Source organism: Schistocerca cancellata, chromosome 1 (assembly GCF_023864275.1).
Source record: "Schistocerca cancellata isolate TAMUIC-IGC-003103 chromosome 1, iqSchCanc2.1, whole genome shotgun sequence".
Taxonomy (NCBI): domain Eukaryota; kingdom Metazoa; phylum Arthropoda; class Insecta; order Orthoptera; family Acrididae; genus Schistocerca; species Schistocerca cancellata.
The window spans coordinates 1,123,181,981-1,123,191,122 of record NC_064626.1 but is presented as its reverse complement, the minus strand read 5'-3'; the positions used below and the strand labels follow the sequence as shown (position 1 = coordinate 1,123,191,122).

Below are 9,142 nucleotides of genomic sequence, written 5' to 3'. Positions count from 1 at the left end.
AATTCTTTACAGACGAATGGAAAAACTGGTAGAAACCGTCGTCGGGGAGGACTAGTTCGGATTCCGTAGAAATGTTGGAACACGTGAGGCAATACTGAACCTACGACTTAACCTTAGAAGATTGGTAGACTTAGAGAAAGCTTTTGACAATGTTGGCTGGAATACTCTCTTTCAAATTCTGGAGGTGGCAGGGGTTAAATACAGGGAACGAAAGGCTGTTTACAATTGGTACGGAAACCAGATTGCAGTTATAAGAGCTGAGGGGCACAAAAGGGAAGCAGTGGTTGGGAAGGGAGTGAGACAGGGTTGTAGCCTGTCCCCGATGTTATTCAATATGTATATTGAGCTAGCTGTAAACGAAACAAAAGAAAAATTTGGAGTAGGTATTAAAATCCATGGAGAAGAAATAAAAACTTTGAGGTTCACCGATGATATTGTAATTCTGTCAGAGACAGCAAAGGACCTGGAAGAGCAGCTGAACGGAATGGTCAGTGTCTTGAAAGGAGGATATAAGATGAACATCAAGAAAAGCTAAACGAGCATAATGGAATGTAGTCGAATTAAGTCGGATGATGTTGATGGAATTAGATAAGGAAATGAGACACTTTAAAGTAGTAAAGGAGTTTTGCTATTTAGGGAGCAGTATAACTAATGATGGTCGAAGTAAAGAGGGTATACAATGTAGACTGGCAATGACAAGGAAAGCGTTTCTGAAGAAGAGAAATTTGTTAACATTGAGTATATATTTAAATGTCAGGAAGTCGTTTCTGGAAGTTTTTGTGTGGAGTGTAGCCTTGTACGGAAGTGAAACGTGGACGATATATAGTTCAGACAAGAAGAGAATAGAAGCTTTCTAAATGCGGTACTACAGAAGAATGCTGAAAATTAGACGGGTAGATCACATAACTGAGGAGGTAATGAATAGCTTTGGGGAGTAGAGCAGTTTGTGGCACAAGTTGACTTGAAGAAGAGATCGTTTGGTGGGACACGTTCTGAGGCATCAAGGGATCACCAATTTAGTATTGGAGGGCAGTGTGGTGGGTAAAAATCGTAGAGGGAGACCAAGATATGAATACACCAAACAGATTCAGAAGGATTTAGGTTGCAGTAGGTATTGGGAGCTGAAGAAGCTTGCACAGGCTACAGTAGCATGGAGAGCTGCATCAAACCAGTCTCTGGACTGAAGACCACAACAACAACACAATACTAGCGTAGCGCCCGCTGGTTCGCTCACGTAGATTGTATGGCATACACACATTTTTTCTCTTTTTTGTTTTTATTTAGTTAAATTCTTATGTTGTTCACAAATTGCAACACCTTGTAAGCTTTTCACATTAATTAAGCCCATATTAACACGTCCTTTTCCGACTGTGCTTCTGATCAAAAAGCGATTCTGCCCAGCTGGAGTCGAAAGTTTCTGTTAATCGTGCCTTTAGCATTCTTGTGGAGATATTTCCTTAGCAAGTTTTAGCCACTAGACAAAAGTAGTAAAACTACAGACTGAGGTCCACGAGGAGAAAAACATAGTATCTTGTGAATATAACTTCAGCGAGTCACAGTTGGGGTCTGTAAACGCTTACAGTACTTAGTGGCGACATGAAGCTGAACGACCACACAGGCTCAGTCGTGATTAAAGCAGGTTGTAGGCTTCATTTTATAGATAGAATGCTAAGGAAATGCAATCATTCTACAAAGGAGATTACTTACAGATGACTCGTGCGATCAATCCTAGAATACTGCTCTAGTGTGTGGGACCCATACCAAATAGGAGTAGCAGGGGATATTGAACGTACGCAGAGAAGGGAAGCACGAATGGCCACAAGTTTATTTGATCCGCGACAGAGTGTCACTGAGCTGTTGAAGACTTTTTAAGGTACACAGGAACTATCTACTGACGAAGTTTCAAGAACGATTTTAAATGAAGAGTCTAAGAATACACTTCAACTAACCCGCATGTCGCTCCCATAGGGACGTGAGGCATTTAAACAAGTAATTTTCTTATGCTCCGGTACTTGAAAGGAACGGAGAAAAATCACTAATAACTGCTACAGTGGGATGTTCCCTCTGCCATACACCTCACAGTGGTTCGCAGAGTACAGATGTAGATGTGGAAGGTTGCAGTGCAAGACTTTCGTACAATGTGTAGGGTTGAACGCATCCACACGGGGTTCCCTCATTAGTGGGCGGGTTGACCCAGATGTAGCAGGAGGGCAGGGATGGCTCTCAGAACGCAGGTCCCTCTGTCCTCCTGCCACCAAGTCCAGAGGTCAGCCAGGAGTGCTGGCATCGCCGTTAAGTTCTTACAAGGGAATGCAGGATGGGTTGATCGAAGCAAGGCGACAGTGTCAGCTTACGGACGCTCAACAGTCACCGTGTCAAGTGACAGGTAGCCTGCGTGACGTCAACAAAGTGTTTGAGGAGAATTTGTTTCAACATTTGTTGATTCCTGTGCAGAATACTGTCAAGTCAACGGACTGTCAGGTACGGACAGTCCGTTCTTTTCTATGATTGAAAGGCTTATTTCAATAGTGGTACAAGTCCATTACCTCCACTTTTCTGCCTATAATGCTTCTGCAATTAATGGTCAAAACAAACAGAAAGAAAGATTCATCTCTAGCTGGAAGCCATATGCTTGGATATTTCTGGTATTTCAACTGCAGATTTTTCAGAGTTCATTTAACTGTGGGACTCTGTATCTCACAATGAACAAAAATAGGCTTGTGCAACTATTGAAATAAGCCCTTCATTTAATAGTGTTGTTGCCTAAACGAATACACCGATTCTTTACTTGTTACAAGGTTGAGGCGTACTTGGTTGTGCCCTAAATTACAGGATGAACAAGGAAAGAATTATATCAACGTTCGCATTCCAAAAGACGGAAACATTCCCTCTAAGTGGCTGTCAGCAAATCATTAAAAAAATTTTCGCGTCTGTGGTTGACGGTAAAATTAATTTTTCTGAGGAGAGCATTTCAGTTTAATTGCTACTAAATCTTTCCTACAGCTCCGCTTGCTTATCAGTTTTGTTTTGATGAGTGACGTTGAGTAAGCAAACTAGTACTTTATAAATATCTGGGTATACAGAGATGTCGGTATGTATGTGTGTATGTATGTACTGTGTGAAAAAGGAAAATTGGGTTTGACGTCCTGTGGACATAGAAGTCATTAGGGACGGAGCATAACCTCGGATGGTGTCAAGGATGGGGAAGGAAATCGGCCAAGCCCTTTCAAAGGAACCATTAATGCATATGCATGGAGCGATTTGAAGAAATCACGGAAAACCTAAATCTGGATGGCCGGATGTGGGTTTGAAGTGTCGTCCTCCCAAATGCGAGTCCAATGTGTTAACCATGGTGTCAAGGAGGGGGAGGGAAATCGGCCGAGCCCTTTCAAAGGTACGATCCTGGCATATGTCTGGAGCGATATAGAGAAATCACGGAAAACCTAAATCTGGATGGCCGGATGTGGGTTTGAAGCGTCGTCCTCCCAAATGCGAGTCCAGTGTGCTAACCATGGTGTCAAGGATGTGGAAGGAATTTGGCCGAGCCCTTTCAAAGGAATTATCCCTGCATATATCTGGAGCGATTTAAAGAAATCATGGAAAACCTAAATCTGCATGGCCGGATTGGATTTGAAGCGTCGTCGTCCCAAATGCGAGTCCAGTGTGCTGCCCACTGCGTTACCTCGCTCAGTATATATTGTATCAAGGGCCAGTATACACACACTCAACGACTGTGTTTCTAGAAACGATCCTATCGGAGGAATATTCGCTGCTGAGCATTATAGTAAACGTTGAAAATACCACTTCAATTCCAAGGTTCTTTTTAGATGAAACGCGACCAGAACTTTAAAACAAAATACAGATATTCAGAACATTCGAGAGCTCTGAAAGTAACAGCACCCACAGCACATTCGCCGACCACCTAATAGTCCATGGAAATGAAATGCCGTGTGGCTAGGGCCTCCCGTCCGGTAGACCGGTCGCCTGGTGCAAGTCTTTCGAGTTGACGCCACTTTGGTGACTTGCGTGTCGATGGGGATGAAAAGATGATGATAAGGCCAACACAACACCCAGTCCCTGAGCGGAGAGAATCTCCGACCCAGCCGGGAATCGAACCAGGGCCGTTAGGCACGGCATTCCGTCGCGCTGACCACTCAGCTGCCAGGGGCAGACACCTAAGAGCCCATAACCACCATCCAACTACAGTAGCAACAGATTTAAAAAATACTGAAATCCAACCACAGCCTATACTACAAACTAACGGTAGAAGAAAACTTTCACATACAGAAGGCAATAGCCGTAGGCAAACAATATTTAAATGAATACACCGCAATCCGTAAAGGCACGTTATTTAACACATTGAAGGAACTTTACAGAAATGCATCGTAACAGGTAAATGAGCTTACACAAACACACACACACACACACACACACACACACACACACACAGAAAAAGAGAGATAAAGTAAACAAAATTCAAATTCGCTGCCAAACTCAATCGGGAACCAATGAACACCTCGGGGGTTACGACATACAACAACATCGAGTACACCGCGATTCCATAACCGGCCATTACACAAAGTACATGTAAAATGTGTGTACTGTACCCAGAGAACGCGAAAGGAGGAGCATCAGTCAGAACAAAAAGTGAGTAACAACAAATATATACGCAACATATTTTGTCACACCAAATCACGTTTTTAAAAATCAAGGGCTGTGTCAACTCGCCAATAAAAATCACATATACATCGTTTGGTTTGCAGATGACGAGCTACCAGTGCAAGACACCATACAGATGGTCCTACAAAACCATTTAACGTAAAATCCAGGGAAGAACAAAAATGAACAGAAATTGTCTTTCGGTCTCATTTTGTTAGATCAGCTTCAGCCTAAAATATTTTCACTTTTACAGTTTTTCAATAAGCAGAACGCACTGATGATGGCAGAGGCGCCAAAATATGTTTCATAACAAGAAAAAACTTTTGCATAAAGGAGCTTTAACCTATATCCAATAATTTTAACTGCAGACGCGGAAAATATGCAAGAACTCCAAATAAAAAAGAAAAAAGCACTCCGTCTTCAGGCCACGAGTGGCCTACCGGGACCATCCGACCGCCGTGTCATCCTCAGTGGAGGCTACGGATAGGAGGGGCGTGTGGTCAGCACATCGCTCTCCCTGTCGTTATGATGGTATTCTTGACCGATGCCGCTAGTAATCGGTCAAGTAGCTCCTCAATTGACATCACGAGGCTGAGTGCACCCTGAAAAATGGCAACAGCACATGGCAGCCTGGATGGTCACCCATCCAAGTGCCGACCACGACCGACAGCGCTTAACTTCGGTGATCTCACTGGAACCGGTGTATCCACTGCGGCAAGGCCGTTGCCTCCAAATCCAAAAGGTGAATAAATAACTTATAATTAGGTTAAAAAATGGCTCTGAGCGCTATGGGACTTAACTTCTGAGGTCATCAGTCCCCTAGAGCTTAGAACTACTTAAACCTAACTAACCTAAGGACATCACACACATCCATGCCCGAGGCAGGATTCGAACCTGCGACCGTAGCGGTCACGCGGTTCCATACTGAAGCGCCTAGAACCGCACGGCCACACCGGCTGGCAATGAAATTCAAAATCCGACACTCTTTCTCTAGCTTCACTTGATAATGCGTCGCAATGTTGAAGGTCAGCATTTTGAGTTCTTTGTATTATAAGCATTGATAATAAACACACGAGCCGTGTCTGAGTTACGACATCGCTTACGTCTGATATAATAGGGCAGGCGCCTCTCGCCGTGACGGCGGGAGAGTGGTTTATGGCGCAGTTATCTTGATACTATTTGATCAAGTCCCGTATAAGTTATATCGTAGAAAATCTCTTAGATTGTTCTTTCGAAAGCCACAGAAAAATGATTTAGTTCCATGACACGAAAACAAAGTCGGTGCCGTAATTCGGTGACTATGAACGATAAAAATTACTTGCGAACGTCAGGAAATTCGCTATATTGTCTGCTGTAACTAGGCTAAAACTGCACCTCGATTATTTATTCATTCCGGATATGTTTTCGGTGGCCTGTACATAAGAAACAGGACTTTCTTTGGTTTTAGTTACTAAACGTTACTAAACGTAAAAGGAACGAAATGCGAGTATTTCTGAAAACATTTAAAACGTGATGGAAAACATTGATCTTAGAAATGCGCACTTCACCGTCACTAAAACTGAAGAAAAAAGGCTCATCATTGAAGAGGATGGGAGGGTTGTGGTGTAAGGATGGAAGCGTGGTATCGATGGAGTAGGAGTGGAATGGATGTTGGGAGACAAGAAGGGATTTGTACAGGGTGTTTCAAAAATGACCGGTATATTTGAAACGGCTATAAAAACTAAACGAGCAGCGATAGAAGTACACCGTTTGTTGCAATATGCTTGGGACAACAGTACATTTTCAGGCGGACAAACTTTCGAAATTACAGTAGTTACAATTTTCAACAACAGATGACGTTGCAAGTGATGTGAAAGATATAGAAGACAACGCAGTCTGTGGGTGCGCCATTCTGTACGTCGTCTTTCTGCTGTAAGCGTGTGCTGTTCACAACGTGCAAGTGTGCTGTGGACAACATGGTTTATTCCTTAGAACAGAAGATTTTTCTGGAGTAGGAATTCCACCGCCTAGAACACAGTGTTGTTGCAACAAGACGAAGTTTTCAACGAAGGTTTAATGTAACCAAAGGACCGAAAAGCGATACAATAAAGGATCTGCCCCATGTTGCAGTCCCATCGTCCCTGCATCCTCAAAAAGTACTGGTCTGGGCCGCCATTTCTTCCAAAGGAATCATTGGCCCATTTTTCAGATCCGAAACGATTACTGCATCTCGCTATCTGGACATTCTTCGTGAATTTGTGGCGGTACAAACTGCCTTAGACGACACTGCGAACACCTCGTGGTTTATGCAAGATGTTGCCCGGCCACATCGCACGGCCGACGTCTTTCATTTCCTGAATGAATATTTCGATGATAGTGTGATTGCTTTGGGCTATCCGAAACATACAGGAGGCGGCGTGGATTGGCCTCCCTATTCGCCAGACATGAACCCCTGTGACTTCTTTCTGTGGGGACACGTGAAAGACCAGGTGTACGGCCAGAATCCAGAAACAATTGAACAGCTGAAGCAGTACATCTCATCTGCATGTGAAGCCATTCCGTCAGACACGTTGTCAAAGGTTTCGGGTAATTTCATTCAGAGACTACGCCATATTATTGTTACGCATGTTGGATATGTGGAAAATATCGTATTATAGAGGTTCCCAGACCGCAGCGCCATCTGTTGTTGACAATTGTAACTACTGTAATTTCGAAAGTTTGTCTGCCTGAAAATGTACTGTTGTCCCAAGCATATTGCAACAAACGGTGTATTTCTATCGCTGCTCGTTTAGTTTGTATTGCCGTTTCAAATATACCGGTCATTTTTGAAACACCCTGTAGATAGGGGTATACTTCGAAGGAGAAACGGAGGAGGAAACGAAAAGGGGAGGAGAAAAAGGGTAGGAAAATAAGAGAGGGAAGGGAAACGGAGCCCTGTTGAGGTGGAGTGGGTGAGGTGGGTTTAAAATAGGTAAGATAGATAGATATTAGGACGGTGTTCATGGTCTGGGAGAAAGAGAAGTTTAGGGAAACGTTTACATGTATAATTAATTCTATTTGCATAATAACTGCATGCTGGTGTAGGGTTGTTGGGATGTGTCGGTGGGGGCGCTGCAGTGTACTGGGATTGGAAAGTAGGGGGGAAACAATAAGTTTATTGGAGTCACGTTTGCTGGTGATGTAAGCCTTTTGGTAGATGTTCAGTGTGAGGGAGGAGGGGTGGTAATTTGATGAGATAATAAAGATTACATGTGGGTGAAGATAAACAAATGAGAAAAGCGAGACGAAGTGAATGGTGTTCATGGATATGGTGGGACTTAACGTTGGTTGCTTATCCATGCAAGAGGAAAAGACAGGAAAAGATGGGTCGGATACATTTATTTCACACAAGATAATATGTACAATGATACGTTCCGTGTAAAATGTGAGGAATATAATTCGCAGAGACAGTGGGACTGATTAATAATGACAAGACAGTTAATTAATTCTGTCGCGCTGTCGACAGCAGGCGACCTGCCTGTTCACGTGAGCGCAGCGAGGGTTGTAACTGAAAGAGCAATAAACGTAATGAGCTCTGTGGATGCGAAGCTAGTTCACAGTTCTGCCGTCAGGCTGCTCTGCCGGTACTCCCGTTTCTGCCATCTGCCGGACGTTGGCGAGCTACACAAAGAGGCCGTCCGTCCGGCACAAAGCCATTCGTTTCGTCGCAGCCCGGGGAAGAAACGAGCTAATAATTAGGTGTTAGCTCAGAGGCATTGATGGTAGTATGGCTCGGTTACAGGCCTACCACGGGAGTCCATTACAGAAGTTTTAATGGCTGCGACAGCTGAGCCCAGATCGCCAGATGCAATCCCAAAGGATTGTTAAGAGGCCGTTACTAACTGCGAAATATACAAATGATCTAGTGCAATGTTTCTGCAAGTGTGTTCCGCAGAACAATTGGATTGCAAATGTTTCTACAGCCCAGTTCCCGAAACCACGTCACAGTCGTCATGGCGTGCTCTCACTCGGACACGCCTGACTCCGATAGAAACCTTGTCATGCCGTGACGCACGTTCATAAAATGATTTATACAGCAGTATACGTGCAAACACATTCGCCGAGAAAGCTGACTAACAACGTATACTGGCTGCCGAACGCAAGATATCCAACTCAGCCAGATCGGCTTTTCTCCCCAAGAAGAACAGGAGTATTGCTCTCCAGGAATACTTCGAGTTAGACGAAGGGTTGATATACAGTGCTGGAACTACAGACTAAATTTTGATTACAGATTAAATTTCGGTCAAAATGTGTCAAAATATTATTTTTGAGCCATTGTTTTGGATTAGGCATTCTGAATTTTGAAAATCTAACTCCATATTTGTGTTCAGTGGAATGAAAAATTTATAATAACATGTAGTTATTATGTAAATTGAATCAATAATACATGTAAAAGTTTCCCCTAAACTTTAAACAAGTTTTTCTCGAGAAACGATTTTCACAACTGTGTGCAACATAAAATAAA

At 43.3% G+C, this 9,142-nt stretch overlaps 1 pseudogene; it reads right to left on the bottom strand.

The window, feature by feature from the left end:
• Positions 1–5,269: 5,269 nt before the first annotated feature.
• LOC126098996 (5S ribosomal RNA) lies at positions 5,270–5,387 on the bottom strand (annotated as a pseudogene).
• Between the last annotated feature and the right edge of the window lie 3,755 nt (positions 5,388–9,142).